At 38.0% G+C, this 18,308-nt stretch overlaps 1 protein-coding gene across 7 annotated transcripts in view; it reads left to right on the top strand.

The window, feature by feature from the left end:
* ARID4B (AT-rich interaction domain 4B) overlaps positions 1 to 18,308 on the top strand; it is a 180,768-nt gene that overhangs the window by 54,357 nt on the left and 108,103 nt on the right. The window lies entirely within an intron of this gene.

The following is an 18,308-nucleotide window of genomic DNA, read 5'->3' as shown; positions in this document are numbered from 1 at the left end:
AAACAAAAAAGCCTGAAAGACTTTCTTTGAATAAAATATTTCCATTCACATATCCCTCCACTTCACACTCTTTTCCATGTCCCTCTTAATAGTTGTTCCTGTTTTTATTATATATGATTTTGCTTTCCTATCTATAATATGATGTATATATCTTTGATTACTTCTTTATGACAGTTCTAAAATTGGAAAAGTGTAACATTTTAAAGATGTACATATTACAAAATATCCTGTAGTATTTTCTCATTAGGGTTAGTACTGAGGAGTATTCACATGATTGACAAAGTGAGGAAAGTGATTTAACTTTTTTTTTTTGCCCAGTTTTTTTTTTTTTAATTTTTTCTTGCCGATTTTTTAAATGTGATTATATTTAGATATATTCACATAACATACAATCCTTAGAAGTGTACAGTCTGTCGTTTACAATATCATTATATAGTTTTGTATTCATCATCACAATCTTTGAACATTTTCATTACTCCAAAAAATAAAAATTAAAATACGAGTATCCAAAACATTCCATTCCCCTTCTCCCATTGTTCATTTACTTTTTTTAATACTCATTCATTGTTTTTTTAACTTTATCAAAAAATAAAAAGACAATAAAAGAGGAGGCGGGGCAAGATGGCAGACTGGTGAGCTGTATGTTTTAGTTACTCCTCCAGGAAAGTAGGTAAAAAGCCAGGAACTGCGTGGACTGGACACCACAGAGCAATCTGTCTTTGGGCATACTTCATACAACACTCATGAAAATGTGGAACTGCTGAGATCAGCGAAATCTGTAAGTTTTTGCGGCCAGGGGACCCGCGCCCCTCCCTGCCAGGCTCAGTCCCGGGGGAGGAGGGGCTGTCAGCTCCAGGAAGGAGAAGGGAGAATTGCAGTGGCTGCTCTTATCGGAAACTCATTCTACTGATTCAAACTCCAACCATAGATAGACTGAGACCAGACACCAGAGACTCTGAGAGCAGCCAGCCCAGCAGAGAGGAGACAGGCATAGAAAAAAAACAACACGAAAAACTCCAAAATAAAAGCAGAGGATTTTTGGAGTTCTGGTGAACACAGAAAGGGGAAGGGCGGAGATCAGGCCTTGAGGCGCATATGCAAATCCCGAAGCAAGGCTGATCTCTCTGCCCTGTGCACCTTTCCTTAATGGCCCTGGTTGCTTTGTCTATTAGCATTTCAATAACTCATTAGATCTCTGAGGAGGGCCGTTTTTTTTTGTTTTTTTTTTTTTTTTAAATCCTTTTTGCTTTTTCTAAAACAATTACTCTAAGAAGCTCAATACAGAAAGCTTCAAAGAATTGAAATTTGGGCACGTCAAGTCAAGAGCAGAACTAAGAGAGCTCTGAGACAAAAGGCAATAATCCAGTGGCTGAGAAAATTCACTAAACAACACAACTTCCCAAGAAAAGGGGGGTGTCCGCTCACAGCCACCATCCTGGTGGACAGGAAACACTCCTGCCCATCGCCAGCCCCATAGCCCAGAGCTGCCCCAGACAACCCAGTGTGACGGAAGTGCTTCAAATAACAGGCACACACCACAAAACTGGGCGTGGACATTAGCCTTCCCTGCAACCTCAGCTGAATGTCCCAGAGCTGGGAAGGGGGAGCAGTGTGAATTAACAGAGCCCCATTCAGCCATCATTTGAGCAGACTGGGAGCCTCCCAACACAGCCCAGCAGCCCAGAACTGCCCTTGGGGGACGGCACTCACCTGTGACATAGCACAGTCATCCCTCAACAGAGGACCCGGGGTGCACAGCCTGGAAGAGGGGCCCACTTGCAAGTCTCAGGAGCCATACGCCAATACCAAAGACTTGTGGGTCAGTGGCAGAGACAAACTGTGGCAGGACTGAACTGAAGGATTAGACTATTGCAGTAGCTTTAAAACTCTAGGATCATCAGGGAGATTTGATTGTTAGGGCCACCCCCCCTCCCCAACTGCCCAGAAACACGCCCCACATACAGGGCAGGCAACACCAAATACACACGCAAGCTTGGTACACCAATTGGGCCCCACAAGACTCACTCCCCCACTCACCAAAAAGGCTAAGCAGGGGAGATCTGGCTTGTGGAGAACAGGTGGCTCGTGGACGCCACCTGCTGGTTAGTTAGAGAAAGTGTACTCCACGAAGCTGTAGATCTGATAAATTAGAGATAAGGACTTCAACTGGTCTACAAACCCTAAAAGAACCCTATCAAGTTCAGCAAATGCCACGAGGCCAAAAACAACAGAAAATTATAAAGCATATGAAAAAACCAGACGATATGGATAACCCAAGCCCAAGCACCCAAATCAAAAGACCAGAAGAGACACACCTAGAGCAGCTACTCAAAGAACTAAAGATGAACAATGAGACCATAGTACGGGATATGAAGGAAATCAAGAAGACCCTAGAAGAGCATAAAGAAGACATTGCAAGACTAAATAAAAAAATGGATGATCTTATGGAAATTAAAGAAACTGTTGACCAAATTAAAAAGATTCTGGACACTCATAGTACAAGACTAGAGGAAGTTGAACAACGAATCAGTGACCTGGAAGATGACAGAATGGAAAATGAAAGCATAAAAGAAAGAATGGGGAAAAAAATTGAAAAACTCGAAATGGACCTCAGGGATATGATAGATAATATGAAACGTCCGAATATAAGACTCATTGGTGTCCCAGAAGGGGAAGAAAAGGGTAAAGGTCTAGGAAGAGTATTCAAAGAAATTGTTGGGGAAAACTTCCCAAATCTGCTAAACAACATAAATACACAAATCATAAATGCTCAGCGAACTCCAAATAGAATAAATCCAAAAAAAACCCACTCCGAGACATATACTGATCACACTGTCAAACATAGAAGAGAAGGAGCAAGTTCTGAAAGCAGCAAGAGAAAAGCAATTCACCACATACAAAGGAAACAGCATAAGACTAAGTAGTGACTACTCAGCAGCCACCATGGAGGCGAGAAGGCAGTGGCACGATATATTTAAAATTCTGAGTGAGAGGAATTTCCAGCCAAGAATACTTTATCCAGCAAAGCTCTCCTTCAAATTTGAGGGAGAGCTTAAATTTTTCACAGACAAAGAAATGCTGAGAGAATTTGCTAACAAGAGACCTGCCCTACTGGAGATACTAAAGGGAGCCCTACAGACAGAGAAACAAAGACAGGACAGAGAGACTTGGAGAAAGGTTCAGTACTAAAGAGATTCGGTATGGGTACAATAAAGGATATTAATAGAGAGAGGGAAAAATATGGCAAACATAATCCAAAGGATAAGATGGCCGATTCAAGAAATGCCTTCACGGTTTTAACGTTGAATGTAAATGGATTAAACTCCCCAATTAAAAGATATAGATTCGCAGAATGGATCAAAAAACATGAACCATCAATATGTTGCATACAAGAGACTCATCTTAGACACAGGGACACAAAGAAACTGAAAGTGAAAGGATGGAAAAAAATATTTCATGCAAGCTACAGCCAAAAGAAAGCAGGTGTAGCAATATTAATCTCAGATAAAATAGACTTCAAATGCAGGGATGTTTTGAGAGACAAAGAAGGCCACTACATACTAATAAAAGGGGCAATTCAGCAAGAAGAAATAACAATCGTAAATGTCTATGCACCCAATCAAGGTGCCACAAAATACATGAGAGAAACATTGGCAAAACTAAAGGAAGCAATTGATGTTTCCACAATAATTGTGGGAGACTTCAACACATCACTCTCTCCTATAGATAGATCAACCAGACAGAAGACCAATAAGGAAATTGAAAACCTAAACAATCTGATAAATGAATTAGATTTAACAGACATCTACAGGACATTACATCCCAAATCACCAGGATACACATACTTTTCTAGTGCTCACGGAACTTTCTCCAGAATAGATCATATGCTGGGACATAAACAAGCCTCAATAAATTTAAAAAGATTGAAATTATTCAAAGCACATTCTCTGACCACAATGGAATACAATTAGAAGTCAATAACCATCAGAGACATAGAAAATTCACAAATACCTGGAGGTTAAACAACACACTCCTAAACAATCAGTGGGTTAACGAAGAAATAGCAAGAGAAATTGCTAAATATATAGAGACGAATGAAAATGAGAACACAACATACCAAAACCTATGGGATGCAGCAAAAGCAGTGCTAAGGGGGAAATTTATAGCACTAAACGCATATATTAAAAAGGAAGAAAGAGCCAAAATCAAAGAACTAATGGATCAACTGAAGAAGCTAGAAAATGAACAGCAAACCAATCCTAAACCAAGTAGAAGAAAAGAAATAACAAGGATTAAAGCAGAAATAAATGACATAGAGAACAAAAAAACAATAGAGAGGATAAATATCACCAAAAGTTGGTTCTTTGAGAAGATCAACAAGATTGACAAGCCCCTAGCTAGACTGACAAAATCAAAAAGAGAGAAGACCCATATAAACAAAATAATGAATGAAAAAGGTGACATAACTGCAGATCCTGAAGAAATTAAAAAAATTATAAGAGGATATTATGAACAACTGTATGGCAACAAACTGGATAATGTAGAAGAAATGGACAATTTCCTGGAAACATATGAACAACCTAGACTGACCAGAGAAGAAATAGAAGACCTCAACCAACCCATCACAAGCAAAGAGATCCAATCAGTCATCAAAAATCTTCCCACAAATAAATGCCCAGGGCCAGATGGCTTCACAGGGGAATTCTACCAAACTTTCCAGAAAGAACTGACACCAATCTTACTCAAACTCTTTCAAAACATTGAAAAAAATGGAACACTACCTAACTCATTTTATGAAGCTAACATCAATCTAATACCAAAACCAGGCAAAGATGCTACAAAAAAGGAAAACTACCGGCCAATCTCCCTAATGAATATAGATGCAAAAATCCTCAACAAAATACTTGCAAATCGAATCCAAAGACACATTAAAAAAATCATACACCATGACCAAGTGGGGTTCATTCCAGGCATGCAAGGATGGTTCAACATCAGAAAAACAATCAATGTATTACAACACATTAAAAACTCGAAAGGGAAAAATCAATTGATCATCTCAATAGATGCTGAAAAAGCATTTGACAAAATCCAACATCCCTTTTTGATAAAAACACTTCAAAAGGTAGGAATTGAAGGAAACTTCCTCAACATGATAAAGAGCATATATGAAAAACCCACAGCCAGCATAGTACTCAATGGTGAGAGACTGAAAGCCTTCCCTCTAAGATCAGGAACAAGACAAGGATGCCCGCTGTCACCACTGTTATTCAACATTGTGCTGGAAGTGCTAGCCAGGGCAATCCGGCAAGACAAAGAAATAAAAGGCATCCAAATTGGAAAAGAAGAAGTAAAACTGTCATTGTTTGCAGATGATATGATCTTATATCTAGAAAACCCTGAGAAATCAACGATACACCTACTAGAGCTAATAAACAAATTTAGCAAAGTAGAGGGATACAAGATTAATGCACATAAGTCAGTAATGTTTCTATATGCTAGAAATGAACAAACTGAAGAGACACTCAAGAAAAAGATACCATTTTCAATAGCAACTAAAAAAAATCAAGTACCTAGGAATCAACTTAACCAAAGATGTAAAAGACCTATACAAAGAAAACTACATAACTCTACTAAAAGAAATAGAAGGGGACCTTAAAAGATGGAAAAATATTCCATGTTCATGGATAGGAAGGCTAAATGTCATTAAGATGTCAATTCTACCCAAACTCATCTACAGATTCAATGCAATCCCAATCAAAATTCCAACAACCTACTTTGCAGACTTGGAAAAGCTAGTTATCAAATTTATTTGGAAAGGGAAGATGCCTCGAATTGCTAAAGACACTCTAAAAAAGAAAAACGAAGTGGGAGGACTTACACTCCCTGACTTTGAAGCTTATTATAAAGCCACAGTTGCCAAGACAGCATGGTACTGGCACAAAGATAGACATATAGATCAATGGAATCGAATTGAGAATTCAGAGATAGACCCTCAGATCTATGGCCGACTGATCTTTGATAAGGCCCCCAAAGTCACTGAACTGAGCCATAATGGTCTTTTCAACAAATGGGGCTGGGAGAGTTGGATATCCATATCCAAAAGAATGAAAGAGGACCCCTACCTCACCCCCTACACAAAAATTAACTCAAAATGGACCAAAGATCTCAATATAAAAGAAAGTACCATAAAACTCCTAGAAGATAATGTAGGAAAACATCTTCAAGACCTTGTATTAGGAGGCCACTTCCTAGACTTTACACCCAAAGCACAAGCAACAAAAGAGAAAATAGATAAATGGGAACTCCTCAAGCTTAGAAGTTTCTGCACCTCAAAGGAATTTCTCAAAAAGGTAAAGAGGCAGCCAACTCAATGGGAAAAAATTTTTGGAAACCATGTATCTGACAAAAGACTGATATCTTGCATATACAAAGAAATCCTACAACTCAATGACAATAGTACAGACAGCCCAATTATAAAATGGGCAAAAGATATGAAAAGACAGTTCTCTGAAGAGGAAATACAAATGGCCAAGAAACACATGAAAAAATGTTCAGCTTCACTAGCTATTAGAGAGATGCAAATTAAGACCACAATGAGATACCATCTAACACCGGTTAGAATGGCTGCCATTAAACAAACAGGAAACTACAAATGCTGGAGGGGATGTGGAGAAATTGGAACTCTTATTCATTGTTGGTGGGACTGTATAATGGTTCAGCCACTCTGGAAGTCAGTCTGGCAGTTCCTTAGAAAACTAGATATAGACCTACTATTCGATCCAGCGATTGCACTTCTCGGTATATACCCGGAAGATCGGAAAGCAGTGACACGAACAGATATCTGCACGCCAATGTTCATAGCAGCATTATTCACAATTGCCAAGAGATGGAAACAACCCAAATGTCCTTCAACAGATGAGTAGATAAATAAAATGTGGTATATACACACTATGGAATACTACACAGCAGTAAGAAGGAACGATCTTGTGAAACATATGACAACATGGATGAACCTTGAAGACATAATGCTGAGCGAAATAAGCCAGGCACAAAAAGAGAAATATTATATGCTACCACTAATGTGAACTTTGAAAAATGTAAACAAATGGTTTATAATGTAGAATGTAGGGGAACTAGCAGTAGAGAGCAATTAAGGAAGGGGGAACAATAATCCAAGAAGAACAGATAAGCTATTTAACGTTCTGGGGATGCCCAGAAATGACTATGGTCTGTTAATTTCTGATGGATGTAGTAGGAACAAGTTCACTGAAATGTTGCTATATTATGTAACTTTCTTGGGGTAAAGTAGGAACATGTTGGAAGTTAAGCAGTTATCTTAGGTTAGTTGTCTTTTTCTTACTCCCTTGTTATGGTCTCTTTGAAATGTTCTTTTATTGTATGTTTGTTTTCTTTTTAACTTTTTTTTTCATACAGTTGATTTGAAAAAAGAAGGGAAAGTTAAAAAAAAAAAAAAAAAAAAGACAAACAAGGAAAAAAAAAAAAAAAGATGTAGTGCCCCCTTGAGGAGCCTGTGGAGAATGCAGGGGTATTCGCCTACCCCACCTCCATGGTTGCTAACATGACCACAGACATAGGGGACTGGTGGTTTGATGGGTTGAGCCCTCTACCATAAGTTTTACCCTTGGGAAGACGGTTGCTGCAAAGGAGAGGCTAGGCCTCCCTGTATTTGTGCCTAAGAGTCTCCTCCTGAATGCCTCTTTGTTGCTCAGATGTGGTCCTCTCTCTCTGGCTAAGCCAACTTGAAAGGTGAAATCACTGCCCTCCCCCCTACGTGGGATCAGACACCCAGGGAAGTGAATCTCCCTGGCAACGTGGAATATGACTCCCGGGGAGGAATGTAGACCCGGCATCGTGGGATGGAGAACATCTTCTTGACCAAAAGGGGGATGTGAAAGGAAATGAAATATGCTTCAGTGGCAGAGAGATTCCAAAACAAGCCGAGAGATCACTCTGGTGGGCACTCTTACGCACACTTTAGACAACCTTTTTTAGGTTCTAAAGAATTGGGGTAGCTGGTGGTGGATACCTGAAACTATTAAACTACAACCCAGAACCCATGAATCTCGAAGACAGTTGTATAAAAATGTAGCTTATGAGGGATGACAGTGGGATTGGGAATGCCATAAGGACCAAACTCCACTTTGTCTAGTTTATGGATGGATGTGTAGAAAAGTAGGGGAAGCAAACAAACAGACAAAGGTACCTAGTGTTCTTTTTTACTTCAATTGCTCTTTTTCACTCTAATTATTATTCTTGTTATTTTTGTGTGTGTGCTAATGAAGGTGTCAGGGATTGATTTAGGTGATGAATGTACAACTATGTAATGGTACTGTAAACAATCGAAAGTACAATTTGTTTTGTATGACTGCGTGGTATGTGAATATATCTCAATAAAATGATGATTTAAAAAAAAAAAACCAAAATAATGAACAAAAACAAAAAAAAACAAAAACAAAAAAAAAGACAATAAAAAATTTTCAATAAAACCAAAACAAAGGAATAAGCAAAAACAAATAACCTAAAATAACTACATTGCTTCCAATGTGTTCCTGCCATACTCCAAGAAAATTAACAAAGGAATAAGAAAAACAAATAACTAAAATAACTTCATTGCTTCCAATATGTTCCTACCCTACTTCAAGAAAATAAACGAACTATAACCCAACAAAGGAATAAGAAAAATAAATGACCTAAAATAACTACATTTCTGAAAACTTGTTCCTACCATAACCCCCAGGAATTAACAAACCGTAGTTGTTCCTGAGCATTCCCATAACATTCAGTTTACCCTCCATAACTTACCAGTTCTTATTAGATTATCATTCCCCATTCACTATTTGCTGTCTATTGCTAGGTCCCCTACATTCTACAATATAAACCATTTATTTTATGTTTTTCACAGAGTTCACATGAGTGGTAACATACAATATCTCTGACTTATTTCACTCAATATAGTGCCCTCAAGCTTTCTTCACCAACTCTTTTTTTTTTCAAGACGGTTTTGTTCACCCACCATATATTCCGTCCTAAGTAAACAATTGATGATTTCCTGTATAATCAAATACTTATGCATTCACCACCATCACCACTATTTATATAAGGACATCTCCATTAGTTCTACAAAGAAGGAGGAAGAATCAAAGGGGGCAGATAGACGAGAAAAAAAAAGAAAAAAAAATGACAGCTAAAAAGCAACAAAAGGAAAGGTAGAATTAAACTAAAGTACAGTAAAAGAGTCAGACAACATCACCGATGCTACGAGTCCCATTTTCCTCCCTTATATCCCCCTTTTATAGGCATTTAGCTAGAAGTTAATAATAGAGGGATATATAGGGAAAAAATATACCTGTTGCAAACTATGTACTACACTAAGTAGTTCTTTAACATTCCTTCATCAGCAGTAACAAACGTACTATACCAATACTATGAGTCAATGATGGAGGATATTTAGGGGTGTGGGAGGATTTGAGTTTTTTTTTTTTTTTTTTTTAAATTTCTTCTCTGGAATAATGGATACACAGCTGTATGGTAGTATCGTGGGCAGTTGATTATGCACTTTGGATGATTGTATGGTATGTGAACAATCTCAATAAAATTGAATTTAAAAAAAGTGTACAATATGTCTCTCTTTGTGTCTGGCTTATTTCACTCAACATTATGTCTTCAAGGTTCATCCATGTTGTCATGTTTCACGACCCTGTTCCTTCTAATGCCGTGTAGTATTCCATCATGTGTGTATACCACATTTTGTTTATCCACTCATCTGTTGAAGGACATTTGGATTGTTTCCATATCTTGGTAATTGTGAATACTGCTGCTATACATAGATGTGCAAATGTCTCTTTGTTTCCCTGCTTTCAGATCTTCCAGGTATATACCGAGAAGTGAAATTGCTGTATTGAAAGGTAGCTGTGTATCTAGTTTTCTAAGGAACTGCCAGACTGACTTCCAGAGTGGCTGTACCTTTATAGAGCCCCACCAACAATGAATGAGTTCCAATTTTTCCACATCCTCTTCAGCATTTGTAGTTTCCTGTTTGTTTAATGGCAGCCAGTCTAATTGGTGTGAGATGATATCTCATTATGGTTTTAATTTGCATTTCCCTAATAGCTAGTGAGGTTGAACATTTTTTTCATGTGTTTTTTGGCCATTTGTACTTCCTCTTCAGAGAACTGTCTTTTCATATCTTTTGCCCATTTTATAATTGGGCTGTCTGTACTACTGTCTTATATAGGCAAGATATCAGTCTTTTGTCAAATACATGGTTTCCAAATATTGTTTCCCATTGAGTTGGCTGCCTGTTCACCTTTTTGACAAATTCCTTTGAGGTACAGAAGCTTTTAATTTTAGGAGTTCCCATTTATCTATTTTTTCTTTCGTTGCTTGTGCTTTGGGTGTAAGGTCTAAGAAGTGACTTCCTAATACGAGGTCTTGATGATGTTTCCCTACATTATCTTCTAGGAGTTTTATGGTACTGTCTCTTATATTGAGGTCTTTAATGCATTTTGAGTTATTTTGTGTAGGGTAATTTGATGAATAGACTGTTAACGTTCTAGTTCAGTAGTTTTGGGGGCCTTATCAAAGATCAGTTGACTGTTGATCTGGGGGTCTGTCTCCGAATTCGCAATTCGATTCCATTGATCAATATGTCTTTCTTTGTGCCAGTACCATGCTGTTTTGACTGGTGTGGCTTTATAATACACTTCAAAGTCAGGGAGTGTAAGTTGTCCCGCTTTGTTTTTCTTTTTTAGAATGTTTTTAGCAATTCGAGGCATCTTTCCCTTCCAAATAAGTTTGATAACTAGCTTTTCCAAGTCTGTAAAGTAGGTTGTTAGAATTTTGATAGGAATTGCATTGAATCTGTAGATGAGGTTGGGTAGAATTGACATTTTAATGACATTTTACCTTCCTATCCATGAACACAGAATATTTTTCCATCCTTTTACATCTCCTATTTCTTTTAGTAAAGTTATGTAGTTTTCTATGTATAGGTCTTTTACATCGTTGGTTAAGTTTATTTCTAGGTACTTGATTTTTTTAGTTGCTGTTGAGAATGGAATCTTTTTCTTTAGTGTTTCCTCATTTCGGTCATTTCTAGTGTATCGAAACATTACTGACTTATGTGCATTAATCTTGTATCCTGCTACGTTGCTAATGTGTCATTGATTTCTCAGGGTTTTCCAGGTATAAGGTCATGTCATCTGCAAATAATGACAGTTTTATCTCTTCCTTTTCAATTTGGATGCATTTTATTTCTTCGTCTTGCTGGATTGCTCTGGCTAGCACTTCTAGCACAGTATTGAATAACAGTGGTGACAGCAGGCGTCCTTGTCTCATTCCTGATCTTAGAGGATCCTCTTGATTTAACTTTGAATTTGTTTATTTATGGTGAGCACTCATTTAAAATGAGATTTTGCCCTTCATATATTTAAAAGGGTAGGTGCACAATCCAAATTTGCATTGATGAAATGGCTTGTCTGCATTGAGTGTTTCATGGTTTATAGTAATTATTAATAGCTTAATACTACAGACTTCATAATTAAGTGCTTTCTAATATTAACCTTATTTTGCTAATGTCAAAACTAAAGATTAATAGCCTGCAAAAACTCATCAGGTTATTATAAAGGAACTGGAATTAGAACCTTCTTTTCATGCCTTGAAAGCCTGTGCTGTTAATCAGTATGCCATTGCCTCTTGTTGTACTAATGATAAAAAATAATAACTTGTGCTCTTCTAAATTTACATAATACAAATCTTACTATGTCGGTTGTGGATTCATTTGTGTTTCCGTAGAAGTTCTCATTCACATTTTGGTCAGCATTTAAAAATAATTTCATAGTTTTACTACCAGATGATTATATGTGTCTCACAGTATCCCGTTCTGTCCATTTTTGTAAGCTCAAGGCTTTGATACAGGCTTGTTAAAACAGATGTATACAGGATTCTAATTATTAGGTTAAACTAAATGACGAGAGAATTTAGAAACAGAAAAGTAACTTACCTAAGATGATAGAAAATAAAATTGGGGTGGAAGTGAGACCAGAACATAGATCATTTCCTTTCCTATGCTCTTTCTAGCAAAGTATCCGTGCTCTAAAAATGTGTTTTCAGTTTTAGCAGGATTTTATTAGACTTTGGCTTTCCCTGTGTAAGTATTTTTCTGAGAGGCAGTTCCTGTTTATATACTTTGCTAATTCCTTTTCATGTGTTCTAGCTTGATGGAAGGAAAATATTATCCTTCAAAATAGTAATTTACCCCCATGATATTTGAGGTAATCAGTACTCTTCTCCTGTCAACATGGATTTTCTTGTTGATGAAGTAGGCTTAATTAGTGGGCTGGCCTTAGACTTGAGGGGAAAAAGTCTCCTCTCTCTAATTCAAGTTAATAAATCTGCCCTGTAAGTATACGTGTAGTTGGTATATTGCTAGTATTTGATGGGAATTTAACGAAAAGTATACATGAATGGCTTTCTGTATGCTAATAGTCTAAATATATTGTTATTTTATTCTTTTTGTTCTAAATCCTCCATAGTAAAAAATTGTTAATGCAATTTTATTGAGTAATATTCACATACCAGATAATCATCCAAAGTGCAGAATCAGTGGTTCATAGTATCATCATATAGTTGTGCATTCCATTACACTATCAATTTTGGAACATTTTCATTACTCCAAAAAAAAAAAAAAAAAAAAAAGGGATAAAAACTAAAAAGAACACCCAAAACATCCCATACCCTTTCCTTCCCTATTATTTATTTATCTTTCATCTTTATTTTCTTACTCTTCTGTCCATACACTGGATAAAGAGAGTGTTAGTTGCAAGGTTTTCACAATTACAGTCATACCTTAAGAGCTGTTTACTTATGTAGTCATCTTTAAGAAATCAAGGCTGCTGGATTATGGTTCATCAGTTTCAGGTATTTCCTTCTAGCTATTCCAATACACTAATAACTAAAAAAGAGTATCTATATGATGCATAAGAATACCCTCCAGAATGACCTCTCACTCCATTTGAAATCTCTAAGCTGCTGAAACTTTATTTTGTTTCATTTCCCTTCCCCTTTTTGGTCCAAGAAGGCTTTCTCAATCCCATGATGCCAGGGCCATGCTCATCTGGCTAATAGTCTAAATATATTGTTATTTTTTTCTTTTTTTTGTTCCAAATCCTCCATAATAAAAATTTTTTAAAGCTTAACTGTTTATTAATGTTTTTTTCTTTTTGAGATCAATCACTCCTCATGTATTAGCCACAAGTATTAGGGATGAATTTCTTTTAAGGTCTAAATGAAATTGACATTTTCATTATTCATTTCTGTATGACAACAGTTTCCAACCTACATTCTGTAGAATTTCTGTAGGATGTTAATAGGAAAAAAGTGTTCTTTGGACAAATTATTAGTAAATGCTGAGTTCAAGTTTAAGTGTTTTTCTTTACTGTAGAGCTTATCAGATCTTTTTTTTTCCTTTTTTATTACCGTTTTTTAATTTAAATATATTCACATACCATACAGTCATCCACAGTGTAAAACAGTTGTTCAGAGTATCATCATATAGTTGTACATTCATCACCACAATTTTTGAACATATTTTCATTACTCCAAAAAATAAAAATAAGAATAAAAATAAAAGTAAAAAGAACATCCAAAATGTCCCATACCTCTCTTCCCCATATTATTCATTTACTTTTTGTTCCCATTTTCCTTCTCATTTGTCCATATACTTGATGAAGGGAGTGTGAGCCGTAAGGTTTTCACAGTCACACCATATAAGCTATATAATGATATGCTTGTCTTCCAGAATCAGGGATACTGGATTACAGTTGAAGAGTTTCAGATATTTCCTTCTGACTCTTCTAATAAAGTAAAAATTAAAAAGGGATATCTATATAATGTGTAAGTAATCTCCAGAGTGACCTCTCAACTCCATTTGAAATCTCTCAGCCACTGAAACCTTGTTTCTTTTCTCTTCCCCTTTTTGGTCCAGAAGGCTTTCTCAGTCGCACAATGCAGGGTTTCGGCTCATCCTCAGAAGTCACGTCCCATGTTGCCAGGGAGATTTACATCCCTGGGGGACATGTCCCATGTAGGGGGGAGGGCAGTGAGTTTACCTGCCGAGTTGCCTTAGAGAGAAAGGCTACATCTAAGCAACAAAAGTGGTTCTCTGGGGGTGACTCTTAGGTACAATTATGAGTAGGCTTAGCCTCTCCTTTGCAGTAACAAGCTTCATAAGGGCAAGCCCCAAGATTGATGTTTTGGCCTACTAAGCTGGCAGTCCCCAATGCTCGTGAAAATGTCAGGAATTCCTCAGGTGGGGGAGGTTAATAATTCCACATTTTCCCCCAGTTCCTTGAGGGGTTTTTGCAAATGCTTTTTATTCTCTGCCCAAATTACTCTTGAGTTGTATCAGGGCTTTATGCTAACCTGTACAAACTGACAAGATTTCACTCCCTAGTCAAATTTCCATGTAATTATGATATTTGAGTAAATTGACCATATGAGTTAGATTATGTAGTGTGCTACAGTAAATATAAATTTTGCACTGAATAAACATCTCTTCCTTTGGTCCCACACAGAAGCCAACGTTTTAAAACAGTTCATATAATCCTCTACACTTTAGTCTGGCTGATCAGACCTTTAGCATTTTTTTGTGAATCTCTACGTATGAGACAAAGTGGGTAGGAATACATCCAATAAACTGATTTTCCCAAATTTTCCCCGCCTTTCCTTTCTGTTGTTGCATTTTGGGAAATTGGTATTTCTTTAAAAACACTTTGGGAAAAGCTGCTTACATAATCTTCTTTAGTGTATAGAGTTGAATAAATATAAGCGGAACACCTTTTTTGCATTTGATCACATGCAGAAATGTTCCAAGTTGTAAAGAGAGCAGCAGGTTAGAACTACATAGCCATATCAAAAGTCATGAAACGTAAAATACTATTTAAGATAAAAGAATTAATATACAGGAGAACCTAAGATGGTGGCTAGGTGAGACAGGGCAAAAAAACACCTCCGTGAAAAATACTAGATAAAAGCCAGAAAGTGACCCAGAACACCAGTTCCAGTGATGCACCAGCCAGACAAGGTCTGCTACATCCTCAGGGACCGTGCATTTGGTGAAGCAGGGAGTCTGCGTTCTGAAATGAGTGAGTGAGCCGGCTGAAAGTTCGGCGGCTGCACTGTGGTGTGGGGAAGCCATGGGTTGGCATCTGGAGATGGACTAGTTCTTTTTTAAAAATAACAAACAAAACCGGGAGTGGCTGCAGATACGACGGCGAGAACCGCACAGTGAAGCGTGGCAGGAGCAGGCCTGGCAAACAGCTCAATATCTGGCGTGGAAGATAACCCTTCCCGTACCCACTGCTAATTATCTCGGAGCCAGGAGGGCAGAGGGGAACCAAAAGGAGAAAGAAACTGTGCCCCTTGCAACCGTCTTCCTGGCGGGTTGGGGATGCTCCTGCCGGGGCCGGAGCCACAGCCCAGAGCTGTGCCAAGGGTCCCAGTGTTACGGGGAGTGTTTCCCGCAACACCGTGCACACGCCACAGTATCGGCTATGGACAGTGGCCTTTAGTTCACCCACGGCTAATTGTCCTGGAGCTGGGAAGGCGGAGCTGTGTGAAAAGGGGGAATTAACATGCTCCATTCAGCCATCTTTACAGCAGGCTGAGAGCACCCCTGCATGGCCCAGTGGCCCAGGGCTTCTGGAGGGCCAGCACACTCTTGTGATATGGCACAGCCTTCCCTCAGCAGAGGTCCTGGAAGAGCACGGCTGGGAAGGGGGACCTGCTCGGAAATCCAAGGGACACTATGCCAATACCAAGGACTTGTGGATCAGCAGCAGAGACAATCTGTGGCGAGACTGAAATGAAGGTTTAGACTCTTGGAACAGCCTTAAGTCTCCAGGAACACCTGGGAGGTGTGATTATTAAAGCTGCCCTGCCTCCCTAACTGCTCAGACACACACCCCACATTCAGGGCGGGCAGCACCAACAACACACTGAAACCTGGTGCACCAGCTGAACCCCACAAGAATCAGACCCCCACACACCACAAAGACAAAGTTGGGGAGTACTGACTTGAGGGGAATAGGTAGCTCATGGATGCCATCTGCTGGTTAGTTAGAGAAAGTGCATGCCACGAAGCTGTAGGTCTGGCAAATTAGAGATTGGTGTTTTTCATATCCTGAAAGAACTCTATCAAGTAAAGCAAATGCCAAGAGGCCAAAAACAACAGAAAATTTTAAAGCATATGATAAAACCAGATGATATTGAGAACCCAAACCCAAACACCCAAATCAAAAGATCAGAGGAGACACAGTACGTGGCACAGTTAATCAAGGAACTAAAGACAAACAACGAGAGCATGGCACAGGATATAAAGGACATAAAGAAGAAATTGCAAGAGTAAATAAATAAATAGATGATCTTATGGAAATAAAAGAAACTGTTGAACAAATTAAAAAGATTCTGGATACTCATAGTACAAGACTAGAGGAAGTTGAACAACGATTCAGCGTCCTTGAGGACCACAGAACAGAAAATGAAAGAACAAAAGAAAAAAATGGGGAAAAAAATAGAAAAAATCAAAATGGAACCCAGGGATATGATAGATAAAATAAAAGGTCCAAATTTAAGAGTCATTGGTGTCCCAGGAGGAGAAGAGAAGGGTAAAGGTCTAGAGAGAGTATTCAAAGAAATTGTTGGGGAAAACTTTCCCAACCTTCTACACAATATAAATACACAAAGCATAAATGCTCAGTGAACTCCAAATAGAATAAATCCAAATAAACCCACCCCAAGACATATTCTGTTCAGACTGTCAAATGCTGAAAAGGAGGAGCAAGTTCTGAAAGCAGCAAGAGAAAAGCAATTCACCACATACAAAGGAAACAACATAAGATTAAGTAGTGAGTACTCAGCAGCCACCATGGAGGTGAGAAGGCAGTGGCATGACATATTTAAAATTCTGAAAGAGAAAAATTTCCAACCAAGAATACGTTATCTAGCAAAGCTCTCCTTTACATTTGAGGGAGAGCTTAAATTTTTCACAGACAAACAAATGCTGAGGGATTTTGCTAATAAAAGACCTGCCCTACTTCATATACTGAAGGGAGCCCTACCGACAGAGAAACAAAGAAAGGAGAGAGAGAGAGGGAGAGAAATTTAACAGACATATATAGAAAATTACATCCCTAATCACCAGAACACACATTCTTCTTTAGTGATCACGGATCTTTCTCCAGAATAGACCATATGCTGGGACATAAAACAAGCCTCAGTAAATTTAAAAAAATTGAATATATTCAAAGCATCTTCTCTGACCACAATGGAACACAAATAGAAGTCAGTAACCATCAGAGACTTAGAAAATTCACAAACACCTAGGGAGGAAAAATGAGGGGGAGATGAAAACATTCCCGGATAATCAAAAGCTGAGGGACTTCATCACCAGTAGATCAGTCCTATAAGAAATGCTGAAGGGAATTGTGCAGGCTGAAAGGAAGGGACACTAAACAATTGACTGTAACCACACGAAGAAATAAAAATTTCCAGTAAAGATCACATGGTAAATACAAATACCAGTACTACTGTATTTTTGATTTGTAACTCCACTGTTTACTTCCTAAAAGATCTAAAATACATAACTGTAATGATAAATCAGTGGTTTTGGACTCAATGTAAAATATGTAATTTTTGACAAGAACTACATAGAGGTGGGGGAATGGAGGAATATAGGAACATAGTGTATGTGTCCTGAAGTTAAGTTGGTATCAAAGGAAAACAAGATTGTTATAGATTTAAGATGTCAAATTTAAGCCCCACGATAAACACAAAGAAAATATCCTAGAATATGATCACAGAGATGAAAAGTTGAGTATGGGTTATGAGGAGTGGGGGAAGAGGCAATGGGGAGTTAAGAAATGGGTGTAGGGTTTCTGTTTGGGGTAAAGGGAAATTTCTAGTAATGGATCGTGGGAAGGTGATGGCATTGCAACATTGTGAATGTGATTAATCCCACTAATGGAATGCTAGGGAGGAGTTGGAATGGGAAGATTTAGGCTGTATATGTTTCTACAATTGAGAAAAAAAAAGACAGTCTAAATAGATAATGACAATTAAAAGCCAAGGATGATCCTGGATGGGATCTTAGGATGGAGGAGAGGAGGCTCAAAGGGACACAGTTGGGACATAAGAAAAAAAAAAAAGGAAATATAGAATGTAAGCTTTGTATCAAGGTTGAATTTCTTGAACTGTTGAATTTCTTGAACTTCTTAGCTGCACTTAATGTG

The sequence above is a fragment of the Choloepus didactylus genome, chromosome 2, assembly GCF_015220235.1.
Source record: "Choloepus didactylus isolate mChoDid1 chromosome 2, mChoDid1.pri, whole genome shotgun sequence".
In the NCBI taxonomy this organism is placed as follows: domain Eukaryota; kingdom Metazoa; phylum Chordata; class Mammalia; order Pilosa; family Megalonychidae; genus Choloepus; species Choloepus didactylus.
The sequence above is the reverse complement of the archived record's forward strand: the minus strand, read 5'-3'. Positions and strand labels throughout refer to the sequence as shown.